General features: G+C 57.9%; 1 long non-coding RNA gene across 1 annotated transcript; it reads right to left on the reverse strand.

Annotated features, from left to right (window-relative positions):
* Positions 1–8,007: 8,007 nt before the first annotated feature.
* On the reverse strand, positions 8,008–11,938 carry LOC111097550. The gene is made up of 3 exons (XR_005364077.1): positions 11,763–11,938; positions 9,472–10,665; positions 8,008–8,162 (listed from the first exon to the last, which is right to left on the reverse strand). It is a non-coding gene; the product is annotated as an uncharacterized LOC111097550 (long non-coding RNA).
* Between the last annotated feature and the right edge of the window lie 3,041 nt (positions 11,939–14,979).

Genomic DNA, 14,979 nt, shown 5'->3' on the forward strand with positions numbered 1-14,979 from the left:
CTTGGAGCGTCATTTGTATGTCTGAGGCCGGGAAAGCCAGGCTTTTCTCAGAATTCCCAGAAAGAGGGTGCAGAGCCCACTATGAGGTGTGAGGTCTGGACTGGGTAGACACTTTGTCGGCACACTACCTGGCACTCAGTCTCTAAGGCTCATAAATAACAGTGATTCTAAGGTGGGATTGAGAAGGACAAAGATATTTTATCATTGTGTTAGTTGGGGCTCTCTAGGGAAACAACCAATAGGACACATGCATGCACATGTGTACACTGTGTGTGTGTGTGTGTGTGTGTGTGTGTGCAGAAAGAGTTGAGATTGCTTTTATTTAATACGTTGGTTTGAATGATCGTGTGGGCTGACAAGTCCAAACTGTATAGGTTTGCAGACTTGAAAGTCCGGCGGGTTTCCAGTTGTTGCAAGTCCCAAGGCAGATTTCCTTCTTGGGGAAACATCTGGTGTTGCTCATAAGGCCCTCACTTGATGAGGTTCAGCCATACTGGTGACGGCACTCCCCTTAAAGTCAACTAACTGTGCACGCTATCTGTGTTTACAAAACACTTTTCCCGGCAAGGAGATTAAACATCCAATAACATTGGGTCACTTCACGCCATGGCCTGGTCAGGTTGACATGGAAGACTGAGGGTCACAGCCCACCCAGCCTTAACTTGGCACCCACACATCCCTTTAGCCATATGTAATCTCCAAATGAAGAGAATACCTAAGTCATTTTCCTCCTAGCATGGCACATCTCTCCAGTGTACAATTCAAACCACACAAAAACTCTCCCAACGAGGATTCAAGGTTCTTGGGGGAAGTCCACTCTTTTCTTTGATATCCTGTAACTTGCATACTATGATGTGAAGTTAACTATTCTCAATGCATCTATATTTTGCCACGTGACGAAATGAGATTAGATGAGATGAGAAGATAAGGAAGGGAAGAAAAGAAATTTATTTGATAGGCATACACACAGTCTATAGGGGAGGAAGACGTCCTGGGGTGGGTCCTGGGTTGTGGCTTCTCTGCAAGGCACTGGAAAGTAGTCTGTTTCCGGACAGGCATGTGGGAAGGGGATCATGTTGACAAACCTCTGTCCTCTTGCAGCACCAGTACCAACTCTGGTGCCTGCTCCACCCCAGCTCCAGAGCTAGCACCACTTTCATTGCCAGCTCCTGTCCAGCACCCGTACCAAATCTGGAGTTAGAGTCATTTTTGGCACCAGCCCAACAGCTAGATATGGTGCCAGGTGACAAGTCCAGCACTAGTGCATGCGACAGTTCCAGAGCTGGAGCCAGTACCAGCTCCAGTGCCACTTCCAGATTCAGAGCCAGTGCCAGTTGCAGACACGGAGCCAGCTTGATCACCAGATATGGTATCAAATCCAGAGCTGGTGTTCTAACCTAAGCTCCTGTAAAAGCCCTAGAACTCTAGCCAGCTCCAGAACAAGTTCCAGCCAGCTTCAGGGCTAGAACCAGGTCCAGCTCCAGCTTTGTCACACAACTGCAGAGATAGAGGCAGCTCTGCCAACATCCTTGCCAGCTCCAGTGCCAGCCAGCTCTAGAGTTTGGATCAGACCCCACATAAATTCCAGATTAACAGATGACAGAAACGAACTGGGGCCTGCTCCAGTATTAGCGCTGGCAACACAGCTGGAGCTACAGGCAGCTGTAGAGCTAGAGCCATCTCTAGAGCTAGTGCCAGCGCCAGAACTAGCTTCAGCACCAGCTCAAGAGCTTGAGGGAGCTCCCGAGCCAGCTCCAGCCAAAGCTCCAGACTCAGTCAATGCTACCACCAGCTTCTGCACCTGATCCCCTGCTATAGCCGGTTCCATTCTCAGCTCTAGCAACAGAGTTCAGGCCAGCTCCACAGCTAAGGTTAACTCCTGCTCTGACACTTGCATCAACTCCGGAGTTAGACGCAGCTTTTTTTTTTTTTCTTTTTTGCCAACTCTAGTGCCAGCCCAGTGATAGTTCTAGTGCCCACTTGAGAGTGAGAATCAGCCTGAAGCGCATTCAGAGGCAGTGCCAGTTTCCAAGGAAGAGCTCGCTCCAGCACCTGTTCTAGCATTGGCTCCAGAACTAGAGTCAGCACCAAGATCAGAGCTAGAGGCTACACCAGCAACTGTTCTTGTACCAGGTCCGGAGCTGGAGTTCTCACAAGTGCCAACTCCTGCACCAGCTCCAGAGTGAAAGCCTGCACGGACACCAACCAGTAGCAGACTTAGATCCAGTGTCCCCTCAAGAGAAAAGAACCGGCTTCAGCACCCACCTCAAAGCTAGATCATGCTCTGGCATGAGCTATACACCAACTCCTGGGCCAGATCCTGTCCCTGCTCTCGTGTTAGCCTCTGCCCTGATGCCAACCTCATCGGTGGAGCCTGCAAAGAGCTACAACCAGCTCTACCACCCATTTTACCACTGGCTACAGAGCTAGACCTAGGACTGGCTATACACTAGAGCCACAAGCACCAGATCTAGCATGCAAAGCCAGAGTCAGCTCTAACACTAGCTCTCACACTGGTGCAGCTCGTGTACCACTTCCATGATTAGAGCCGTCTGTAACTCTAGTGCCAGCTATATCACTAGTCCCAGAGCAGTGGCCAGCTTCAATACAAGATCCACAGCTAAAGCCCCTCCAGCACCCACTCGGAAGTCGGAGCCAGCTTCAGTGTCAGCTACAGAGCCAGAGCCACAGTGGTAGCTCTAGCTTCAGCACCAGAGGTAGCGTCAGCTCTAGAACCATATCCAAATGCAGAACCAGCTCTAGATCTTCCATGGAGGTGGACTCAGCATTCTCACAGCTCTAACACCTGCCCCGGAGCTAGAGCCAGGTCCAACGCTGATGCCTGCACCAGCTCCAGAAATTGGGGCAGCGACAGTCTCAGCTCTCCTGCCAGTTCTGGGATCAGATTTCAATATTGAATACGGGGAAACCTGGTCAAATAAACACACACATAAGGGTCCCTTTGAAAATACATGGGCAGAGACATAAAGGTACCTGTTAGGTGAATGTACTTGTAGGAAACATCCAGAACAGGTGAACAGAGAGAGAAAGCAGCTTAGGGGTTCCAGGTGCTGGTTTGGGTAGAAATGGGCAGGGAGGGCTTCTGGTTCAGGTGGTCCTTTGGGGAGCGATGAGGGCTTCTGGTTTGGGATGTCCTTTCCGCACCTAAGTTCTGTGACATTGTGTCTTAGCGTTGGAAATGTACTTAATGCTCATGAGTTGCTCAATTGAAAATAACTAAATCTGTTTAAAATCCAAAGTAGAGAACAGCAGAAAGAATGTGAAAAAACAAAAACAAAAAGAGACAAAGCAAAAACAAACACAAAAGCAAACAGAAGCCACAATAGGGGAGAGGAACACTCCACAGAGTGTTGAGTGGGGCATCGGGCTGAAACCGTGCATTGGGAGCTGGCAGTGAGGGTAGCTCCAGGGCTGGCGCTCCCTGAGGGCTGCTGGGTCCCAAGCTGGCTCAATCTCTTCTGCAAAGGGAGGTGCAGAGCTGGCTCCAGGTCCCCAGGTGGTGGATCCTGCCCTGGCTCTAGCTTGCTTTCTGGAGCCCCTGCAGGAGGCGGGCACTAGAGGCGGAGCTGCTGCTGCAGGAAGCATGACTCGGACTGATGGAAATGCCTGTAGATCCCGAGCTGGCGTTGCTTCTGCTGCTGCTTCTGGGGCTGGATCGAGATCTTCAGATTGTAGAGGATCTGTGGCTGCAGCCACCACAAGCTGCTGAGGTGACCATGAAGCTGCAAGAGGAGATCAACATGTCTGCCTTCCAGAAGGGCCTTTCCAGAGTAGGAATATCCCACTGCATTTTCTAGAAGCCGCCGCCAAGATCCCACCATGGAACGTCTCCCCGACTGCCATCCCCCAGCTGGGTGCTCTGAGCCCAACTGTGGCTCCTGGCCCCACCCCAGCCTCTGGGGGCGCCTCCCTGTGGGTCCCAGCACCCACCCCTGCCCAGACACCCCAATTCCCCAGCCCCAGGCTTATCACCCTCAGGCTCGGCCTCTGTTAGCTCCTCCTCTAGGACCAGAGTCCGGTGTAGGACCTGGACCAGGTACAGTGGCTTGGGCAGTGTCACAGGCCTTCCCAGACAAGCCCCGGTCCCTTGTGAGGGGAGCCATGTGCGGCTACTCTGGGTCGGATTCCATGCTGGCCCTGCTGGGCAGCCTGGCACAACTGCCCCTCGGTAAGGGTTGAAGTGGGGTCTGCAGCCTCCTTTCCACTTCATTTTTGATGTTCTGCAGAGAGGGGGACGGGCAGCCGCCCAGAGACCTCACAGCCCCGCCCGGCCCTCCTCCCTGTGCTCCTGCCCACTCCCCCTGTGCTCCCAGATCACACACAGACCTGGGTGTGCACAGCCCTGCACCCGGGACGCAGCGACCCATCCCTGCAGGGCCGGGGTCAGCCCTGGGCCGAAGGGCACGGCCCCCCCACCCCATCCCATCAGCCAGCCTGCACCTGGGGAGTGACCACCACCTGCCCACCAGGTTCTGACCCCTCATCAGCCTTCTCCCGTTCGCATGCCACATGACCCCTGCCGCCTCCCACATGCACCCTCGGGGAGGGGACCCAGGGCTGCAAAGGTCTGGTCAGAGGGGTGTGGGGCTGGCGGGATGGCCCTGGGGTCCCGTGTTACCTTTCGACCCTTCCTTCTAAGTGGCCAGAGGCGTCGGGGAGCCCTGCCAGGACACTCCCCGTGGGTGGCACTGCTGGCAGGGCGTGCAGTCCTCCCTCGGCAACATCCAGACATGTGGAAGCAGCAGGAAAACATGCTCTTGGATAGATGATCTCCAACCAAGTGAGCATGTAGAGGCCTGCCTCTGGAATGCGGGTGCCTGGTTACCCGGTTCCAAAACGCGGGGGGGGGTCTGGTCAGGGAGGTGAGGTCAACATGGCCTTCTCACCCAACTACTCCTCTCACAGGTGCCCCTGACCGCCCTCCACCCGAGAGGCTCCTTGCTCACCATCCACCCCCACCCCGTCCACACAGTCTCACCCACACAGCCCCCCCACCCCTGGGCTCACCCTCAGGCTCGGCCTCGTGAGCTCTGCCTCTAGGAGCAGAGTCAGGTTCAGGACCAGCAGGGCAGTGACCCGGGCAGCATCTGGCCAGGAGGACTTCCCCGGCCTTCTCCGGGCCCTGGATCTGGAAACCCTTCCTTGGCTGCACCCATCCTGAGCCTCTACTGGCCTGCACTGGCGGGGTGGTGCCCCTGCCCTCCCTCCAGAAGCTGGAGCAGGTGTCCGCTGCCCAGCCCCCTGCCCATCTCCTGTGTGGCGCTCTGCAGAGACAGTGCCTGGAAGCCCCCCTGGAGGCATCGCAGCCCGCCTGGCCCTCTCCACTGTCCTGCGCCCCGACCTCCTGCTCCCAGGTCGGACACACACGTGTCTGAGGGCTGACAGAGGTCCTCCGAGGACCGGTCCCGCCAGGTGCCCTGAAGGCAGGAGGGCAGACAGCAGCTCAGGGGCCTGGCCCTCCCTCCCACGCAGACCCCTGAGCCCCTGGGGATGGTCCAGCCCGACCCCGGGCCCACCCCAGCCACCCCCAAGGCCACCCAGGCAGGGGCAGGCCTGGGCAGCAGGCGGGGCTGGATGTCCCCACAGGGGGGAGCCCTCCATCCATGGTGTGAGCGCCCCGGCCTGCCTCCGGGGAGCTGACCCCCCTCCCACCTCCCTTGTCTGTCTGGGTCCTCCCTCTGCACTGGAGGTGCCAGGCACAGGGTCTGTCCTGTCCCTGCCCTGGCCGCACACAGTAGGTGCTGCTACTTCTCTATGTGAGGGGGAGGCACAGGCGGATCCCCTGCACAGCCTGCCCAGTGTCCCTGTCAGGGCCCTTCGCCGCCCCGTCCCTGCACCGACAGCTGTCCTACTCCCTTCGGGGCACATGGGGTCTCCTCCTCTCCCTGAAGCTGCTCTGGGTGACGCAGCCCCCACCCTGTCCACTTCCCACATGCCGCGGGGCTGGGGGACTGAGGTGTGAGGCCTGGATGTGAGTGGGGGGCCCCAGGGTCCGGTCAGTACAGGCCGGGCTGGGGTGGGCAGAGGAGGGGCCACTCCCCTCAAGGCACAATCTCAGCCCCCAGCCTCCCCGCTGCTCCCTTGGCTGCGGGACCCCGGCCACAGCTCTCTGACTCCCGTGCTCCTGCACGAGGGGCCCCCACACCTCAGCCCTGCAGCAGGAATCACAGGATGTGGGGGGCCAGGCTCTGTCCCCCACCCCCAAAGCCCCGCATGTCCCCCACCTCGGAGACGGGGTCTCTTCGTCCTCGGGTCCCTCATCCTTCTGACAATGAGGCAGAGGAATCCCTGTGGAGAGGAGGCCACCAGGCCCAGGTCCAGGGCTCCCGGTGACTCCCGAGCCCAGGGAGCTGTGTCTGCCGCGGACGCTGAATCATGCACAATGTCCTGAAGGGGCTTCGTGTCCATTTGGCGACTGAATGAAGCCCACCCAGCAGCTTCCAGGTGGCTGAGTGGGTCTGGGGCCCCCTGCCAGCCCCCAGGGCTCCCTGCTCTGGGACACCCAGGATGGGGCCCCGGATGGAATCTGCGACCTCGTCACAGCCAGACTGTGAGGACAGCGGCTTTGCCCCGACACAGGATCCGGGGCCTGAGGCAGAGAGCTTCTCCGGGGCGGAGAGGACCCACCTCAGCCCTGGGCCCTCCGTGGGCGGCCACAGGACAGGTGACATAGGAGAGGGCGCTGCCCTGGCTCCAGCAGCTCCCAGGGTGGCAGCACGGACCTCCACACCCTCGGGCTCTCACCACCTGCAGGGCTGACTCATTGTCACTACGGGGCTGAGCTGTGGACAACGGAGGGACACTTCACAATACAAACCGTGCAAAAATATTCCTGTTGCCTCCTGAAGGGCAACTGTTTGTGAACAGGTGATTCGGATCATCTTACACGTGTGTGAAGAGTGGTTTGTCCCTGGTCAGGGCTGGGGCTGACCGGGGTGGGGAGGGTGGGGGTGGACGGAGGGAGCGGCCCAGACTCCTTGGGTTGAGGTCATGGCCACATGAGGGGCAAAGCCCTTGGGGAACCCCGGGGAGTCAGTCTCCTGGATGACCTGGGGCAGGAGGCCCTCCCTTGGCCCTCCCCAAGCCGGGGTCTGGGGACCTCTCCACATCACAGCCCCCTGAGCTCCCCGGCCCCTGGTTGGTGGCATGGCACTCATCGCACCGTGGTCCTGAATCCCGAGCCCAGCCCTCCCGGGTCATTGTCCTGGTGACCGCCCCCAGCACCGTCAGGTCACCAGGTGGTCAGGGTGCGCCCCCGCCGGGGCCCAGAGGTAGATAGAGCGGGCTCAGCAAGCACTGCAGCAGCAGGGGGAGGGCTGGGGGCGACCCTCCTCTCCTCACCCGGAGGCCGGCCCTGCCTCTCTCTGGCCTTAAGCACACTCACCTTCTCCTTTGGCTGCCTGGGCTCTCTTGGGGTTCATCTCCAGGGTGGCAACCTTGCAGGTCCCCTCCTGCCAGGGTCATCCTTCTCTGTCGGTTTACAAGTAGCCCCCAGGGCCCCCTAGATGTTCTTGGAGCACCCCAACCCCACCTGCCTGTCCCAGAAGCCCGCCCGTGCCTTTGGGTCCTTAGTGTCCTGAAAGTGTCTTGCTCAGTGTGGCTGCGGGTCCAGGTTGCTATTCACTTGGCAGGGGCTCCCCCCTCCCCCATCCTGCTGTGTCCCCAGCACCCCCCAGTATCAGGAGCATAGCGGTGACCAGTAACAAGTCCCATTACCCCTGTGGGTTCTCACCAGCCTTCACCCTGCAGCGTTCCAAGGGAGCCTCCGGGGACAGGGGATGATGATGGCCAGGTGGGGCACCAGCGCAGTATCCTCGGTGGTGTGGGTGGGGGCCGCTGCCCTGCACCCAGCCCCTACATTCAGGGCAGGACGGGGGCCTCCTCGTGTCGCTGACTGTGCTGCCCAGACCTGAGTAGTCCCGGGGGCAGCCTGGGCCGCCCCTCCCCACAGGGCCTGCTTCTGCAGCCTGGCATGCCTCTGTCCCCCCACCCCACCCCCAGGAACCGCTGCTCACAACTGGGTTGTATACTGTGTTTGCATTTTGAGGTCTCCTGGCTCCTCTCTGCAGCTCCGAGCGGTGGGGGGCCAACACCTCCCTGAGACCTCAGGGCCATGTCCTTCCCGCAGCGTGAAGTACCATCTGGTAAAAGCCACAGAGGGACCCTCAGGTCACCTTCCTGAAATCTGGATTTTCATTCTGAAGTGTGCAAGTTAAAGCGGTGCTGGTCAGCCGGTGCTCCCTTCCCCGCACCTTGTAAATCTCATGGGCACATGGCACCCGCAGAGGACAGCAGGGACGCCCTGCCATGCACCCTCACCTGCCCCAGGAAGAGGCCAGGTGGATGCCGGAACCTGTCTCCCTGTGCCTGTGTTTGCACGGGACGTGGACTAGCACGGGCAGGCACGTGTTCACGTACAGGAGGGCTGCCTGGTCCCAGATTTCACCCTGGATGCCCCCCTGCAGAGGCCCCCAAAATGAGCAGGCATCACTGGAGTGACATAGACCATCCAGGTAATTTTACCTCAACCTGCCAGGTCAGACCACCTCAGGAATAATATCAGGCTGGGTCTGTCCAGCCGCTGGGCATGATGCCTTGCTCTCAACTGAGTGACCTGGATTTCCGAGGACCAAACACAGGTGACTTCTGATCTGCGATTGAAGGAGTGCCTGTTCTTGCCCAAGAGCCCTGCTCATGGGCACAGAGCCCTGCCAGCTCCACTTACTGCTGACTCCACACTTCTCTCCTACTTTCCTGGTATAGGTCCCACAATCTCTGTGGGCACTCCAGAACACCTCTCCCCCACCTGGCCTGGACACTGCAGAATTCACCTTCCCTGCAGGCACCAGGCCCCTGCAAACATCCTGGGCCAGGGACAAGGCCAGCTCCCACTCACAAGGCCTGGAGTAGCTCAGATGGGGCCCAGATCTCAGTACTGGGGACACTGCCACTCCATGACCTCCCCTAACTCCAACATGGAGGAGATTGGCATGAGCTGTGACCCAGAGTTCCCAGATGGCCAGGAAAAGTGGCTGACTGTCCAATCCCTTCTCCCGACAGCCCTTCCAATTGCTAGGGATCCCCACTCCACCTGCACAGAAGGGGCCAGGAAACCCCAGCTCCTAAATGGAGCTTCTAGAAGCCCTGGAGCTGGACCCCAGCCTGGAGTGCTCTGCAGGATCCAGAGAATCTACTGATCATACCGATCCCCCACCCCAGTGTCTGCTTCCTCATCATCCCTGTGATTTCTGGCACAACCGCGCCAACACAGCTCCTCCTCCTCTTGGTCCTCCTCTCTGAGAGCAGGCCTCTTCTGAAAGGCTCCTTGTAAAGGATCCCAATAGGACTTCCTGGAAAGGGGGATGTCATAGCCCCCTGCTCTGCATAGGAGGAAAGTGCAGCAGGACTCATCTAGAGACCGAAGAAGGTCCAAACCAATTGCAGACTTACAGACAAAGCCGGGTTCAGAGGAGGAGCCAGCTGCAGCACTGATCTAGCTTGAGCTCCAAAGTTCCATCCCATGCCCATGTTAGAGCACTTCTTACAGCAGCTTCTGTGGACAGGTATCTCGAGGACAAGCTCCTGAGGTAGATGAAGCTCTAGCAGCAGCTCTCACATTGAAACTGGACCAGAAAACACTAGACCCTAGTTCAAATTCGAATGCCAGAAAGGAAATTTGATCACCAATTCCTGTGAAAGCACCAGAGATACTTCTCTAGCACCAGATCTAGAGCTAGAACCAGCTCAAGTCACTCTCATGTCCAGTACTAGCTTTGCCTCCAGTTCCCAGCTGGAGCCTGGCAAGCTCCAGAGCCAACACCAGCCACAAGATTTATTTCTTTATTTGAGAGAAAGGGTGTGTGCACATGAATGGGGGTAGGTGCAGAGGGTTAGAATCTCCAATCAAACTCCCCTCTGAGGGCAGAGACCAATGGGTCCTAGATCTCAACACCCATGCATTCATGACCTGAGCCCAAACTAAGAGTCAGATACTCAACCAAGTGCCCCAGGTGTTCCTCCTTCCCTGTAATTGAGAATTCTATTTCTATTTTCTTGAGAGCATGTATCATGAAAGGGTTTGGATTTTGTCAAAGCTTATCCTACAACAACTAAGAGGATGTGTCTTACTGATGTAGCATAGGACGTTGATTAGTATAGAGAACAGCCTTTGTCTCCCCGGCCTAAATCATACTTGGTCATGATGTAGAGTCCTGTCAATGTGCTGCTAGAATCTTGTTTGCTAGGATTTTTCTATCTCTCTTCATAATGGATTCTGGGCTGCGGTTGCCTTTTCTCAAAGATGTTTGTCAGTCTTTAGAATCAGGACAATGCTGGCATTCTAGGGTGAGTCGGGAAGTGTGCCCTCCTCTTGTACTTTTTGCAGAATTTCAGAAGCATGAGTATTATGTCTTCTTCAAATGTGTGGGACACATCAGCATGGAAAGCATCAGGTTCTGGGCTTTGTTGGGAAGTTCTCATGACTGCTTCCGTCAATGTACTAATTATAGGTCTACTCAGGTTTTCCATTTCTTCTGAGTCAGTTTTGGTAGTTTGTGTGCTTCTAGAATTATCTACGTCACTTCAGTAGGCAACTGCTGGTATAAAATGCTTCCATTTTTGTCTCCTTGTGAATTTTGGTAAAATCTGCAAAAGAGAGAACTGTTCTTGTCACTGATTTCTTCAAGTGCTCTTCTCTTCCATTTATCTCCATTCCAATCTTCATAATTTCTTTTGCTGTAGTAACTTTGATCTCCTACTGAATCAGAGGAACCTTTTTTTAAAAAATTTTTTTATTTATTTATTCATAGACACAGAGACACAGGCAGAGGGAGAAGCAGGATCCACGCAGGGAGCCCGATGTGGGACTCGATCCCGGGTCCCCAGGATCACACCCCAGGCTGCAGGCGGCACCAAACCTCTGTGCCACCGGGGCCGCCCTCAGAGGAACCTTCTAACCATTCCTGCGGCACCAGCCAGAGGGCAACTTTCCAGGTCTGGGATGTTGGGTAGAGAAGCAATTACAGACTGGACTGGGTCAGGCTACCTGGGCAATTACTACCTTAATAGGCATTCCAGGCCAGCAACAGACTGACCTGGATTCTGAGGAACCACTCACTCAGGCACCTTCTGTGCTGTGGGAACAGGAAGACTAGCTACATTTTGCCGGAAAGCACTGCCCACGGGCAGGAAATGCTGCATGGCTGCGGGCACTGTCTCTGGGCACTTCCTTCACACCTTCACACCTTCCCCTGTGTGTTCCAGGTCCATCTGTGGCCACGGACACCCGAGAGCACCCATTCACCCATGGTGTCCAATCCATGCAAAGTCAGCCAGCCCTTCAGTTCTGCCACCAGACCCCCAACACAGCACCCAAGACCCAAAGGAGCCCTCACTCCAAGTCCTGTGGCCAGCTCAGATGCAGCCCCTCCTTGGTTGCAGGGACATTGCCTGCCCGCTCTGCATGTACTCAGCCAGCTCCCTCAGCCCCTTGTAGAGGATGAGATCCACATGAGCTTTGTCCCAGAGTCCCCTGGTGGCCAAGACAAGAAGGTGACTGTCCTGCCCTTTCTCCCTGACAGCCCTTCCTGGGGCCTGGGGCCCCAATCCACACCCACAAAGGGCCAAGAAGACACAGTCTCTAGAAGCCTCTGAGCTAGATGCTGGCAGGGGGTGCCCTGCACAATCCAGAGTTCCCACTGAACTTTCCTTTCCTCAACTTCCAGAGTTGACCTCCCAGTTACCTCTGGAAACCGCAGGCACCAGCTAAGCTTCACGCAGCACCTCGTCCTCCTCAGCTTCCACCACACTCCTGGCAGCTTCAGGCTCACAGGAGCTCTGTGTCTCAGGATCTGCATCCATGGCTCCTCGCTGCAGCTCTGCATGCAGCAGGTGGGCGATGATGCCTGAACCGTGTCAGCCCTACTGTGAAGATCGGCAAAAGGTACAAGAGTGTCCTGGTGAACTGGCAGGTGGGGAGTCCCTCCGGTAGCCTCACTCAGGCCTCTCTGAGTACTGGCCTCACTGGAGCTGCTACCCTGACCAGAGGCCATCTCTGGATCTTCCAGGCAGCATGTCCAGGGCTGGGCAGAGGCAGAAGACCACATGGACACCACTCTGCACAGAAGGAAACTGAGGCAGCTGCCTCATCCCTGGCAGTGGCTTGGTGATCCATGCTTGAGTGGGGGCAATAACATGCCCACCAAGCTCCCTCCACATCTAGGAGGAGTGGCTCTGGTAAGACTGTCCAGACTATGTCCCCTGGGCCTCCAAACCCCCTGACTCCTTGCCCAACCTCCAGAGATCCCTGCATAATCTGGTCCAAACAACCCTCCACAGTGTGCACCCCTCACCCCTTCCAGCCTCCTAGGACTTACTACCCAGGGATGCCAAAGTCTTTGTTTCTCAGAGCCCCCTGCCACCACTGCCTATCCCCATGGCCCCCTCCAGGTTGGCCTCACCTCCAAGCCTGGCCTCAGAGGCCACTTCCTCAGACCTGTATGCAAGCTCAGACTTTAGGCCAGATTGCCCTGGGTTCACACCCCCAGCAGGGCCATGTCACAGCCCTGTGACCGGGAAGCTCCTGTGGTAGCTCCTGGGACCTCCGTTTCCTAGTTTGAGAATGCTGTCAGTGACTCCTGCTTGAGGAGGGTGTGTTGGGGACTAAAGCAGGAGATGAAGGTGTCCGAAGTATTGGACTGTGGGGCACTTGGGGGCTGCCAGGAACAGAGGGAGGGATGTAGAGGAGGAAAAGGCAGCCTGACCTTCTCCCTGCCCAGACTGGAGGCCACCTCCACCTCCACCTCCCCTGACCCAGTCATGAACCCACGTGGCACATGGGGGCCAGGACGGCAGGTGGGAGATATTTCCTGTCTCTCTGTCCCTAGGTCCCCATATCCACTCAGGCCAGCGGCCCTGCCTGGCAGGACTGGAGGTGGCCCCAGCCTAAGAGGATGTGAGTCAGGTCACTGAGCACAAGGACTGGAGACAAGGACTCATGGGACTAACCCCTCAGCGACCCCGTGGCGGTGCGTGCCCTGCTGTGAGGTGGGGTCCCATGCACATGCTTTCTGCTGGTCTGCGTGCACCTGTGCAGGATCCACCGGCCTCCAACCGTTGGTGAGACAACAGCGCCCAACCAGAGTGCTCTGCGTCAAACCCTCTCAAACGGTAGGTGCCACCTAGACACGCTGAGTGACATGATGATGTTCCTCCTCCAACCCCTCCTGGGGCAATTGGGAACCTAAGTCAGGAGAGACAGGGACTGGCCTGGGACCCACCGGGTGAGCAGAGGCTGGAGGAGAAGAAGGGTCCTCTTCCTAGGCCCAGACTTCACCTTCCTGGGGAGGGGGGATTTCCTTTGGGGATGAGAGCCCCTAAGGTCCTGGGTGACCCCTGCGCACCGCTCCCATATGGGGCCCTTTCCTCTGAGCATCCTCGTGTGGGCCCAGGTACAAGGTTGTGCCTGCACGCACACACACGAACTAGCTCCCCAGGTGGGATCAAAGGAGGAGTGGACCCTGGGGGTGATAAGGGGGAAAGAAGGAAGAGGTAGGAGGCAGCTGGACCGTGGGATGAGGGCATTGACTCCTGGGAACTGCCCAGGACCGTGGCATGAAGAGGGGAGATGCCAGGCTGAAGGTCAGTGGGTGCCCAGGGTGCCTCGCCACGGGCACCCACGCTCTAGAGCAGCCCGGCCCTTCCAGTTCACTTGGCTGGAGATGCTCAAATAAGCAGCCTACTGTCCTGCTGTGTCCTCGTGACCCGGGATGTGTTCTCAGGAAGCCCGCAGTGAGAGCCTTTTCCATGCTACAGACTGTAGGTGACCTGTCACCCCGATGGCTCCACCATGTGCCTGGAGGGGCCCACAAGGAACACAGAGAGGCCCAGTCCGGCCAGACACTGCTGTGATCCCACCGAGCAGCCCCATCGCCCCTTTGTGTGTGTGTGTGTGTGTGTGTGTAAGTAAAGAGGGGATCATGTAGGGTGCGCCCACCCTGAGCAGGAGAAGGCTGATGAGGGCACAGATGCTTGGTGGGCAGGTGCTGTTCACTCCCCAGGTCCAGGCTGCCTGGTGGGATAGGGTGGGGGGGGGGGCGTGCCCTTCTGCCCAGGGCTGACCCCGCCCTGCAAGGATGGGTCGCTGTGTCCCGGGTGCAAGGCTGTTCACACCCAGCTCTGTGTGTGATCTGGGAGCACAGGGGGTGTGGGCAGGAGCACAGGGAGGAGGGCCGGGCGGGGCTGTGAGGCCTCCGGGTGGCTGCCCGTCCCCCTCTTTGCAGAGCACTGCAGAGGCTGGAGGTGAGAGGTGGGGGACACCAGGTCCCACCTCCCTCCAGTGGTACAGTTGTGCCCCGCCCCCCAGCAGGGCCAGCGTGGACGTGGGGACGGAGTCTCCACAGAGTGGTCTCCAGGCCACGGTCCCTGGTCATCCTACACTGAACTCTGGTCCTAGAGCCGGAACTCACGGAAACTGACTTCCAGAGTGAGAAGCTGGGGCGGGGTATCTGTGGGTGTCTGGGCAGGGGTAGGGGCTGGGCCCCACGGGGAGGAGCCTCAGAGGCTGGGGTGGGGCAAGGAGCCAAGACTGGGCTCAGAGCACCCAGCTGGGGTACAGCCGTAGGGGAGACATCCTGGGGGTGAGGTTCCTTCTTGGCTGCGGCCCCTCTGGGAGGCCCTCGACTGGGTCTGTCCCTACAGGGGCTCACAGAGAGGCAGGCATGTGGGGGGTCTCTCTCCTCTCACACAGGGTCCCCATCTGACCCCTCAAAGCCCCTCTCACGACCCCTCTCACAGAGGTGGAGCAGCCAGGACCGGGGTGGGAGCCTGCACCCCTCCAGAACCTGAGGACTGTCCTACAGCCAGAGGGCCCCCTGCAGAGGCTGCTCCTGCATCTGGAGCTCTGGGGGGAGAGGGGGTGTCCACAGAGACTCCTGCAGGGGCCCTGGAGCCAGCAGGTGT

This window comes from Canis lupus, chromosome 9 (genome assembly GCF_011100685.1).
Source record: "Canis lupus familiaris isolate Mischka breed German Shepherd chromosome 9, alternate assembly UU_Cfam_GSD_1.0, whole genome shotgun sequence".
Lineage (NCBI taxonomy): Eukaryota > Metazoa > Chordata > Mammalia > Carnivora > Canidae > Canis > Canis lupus.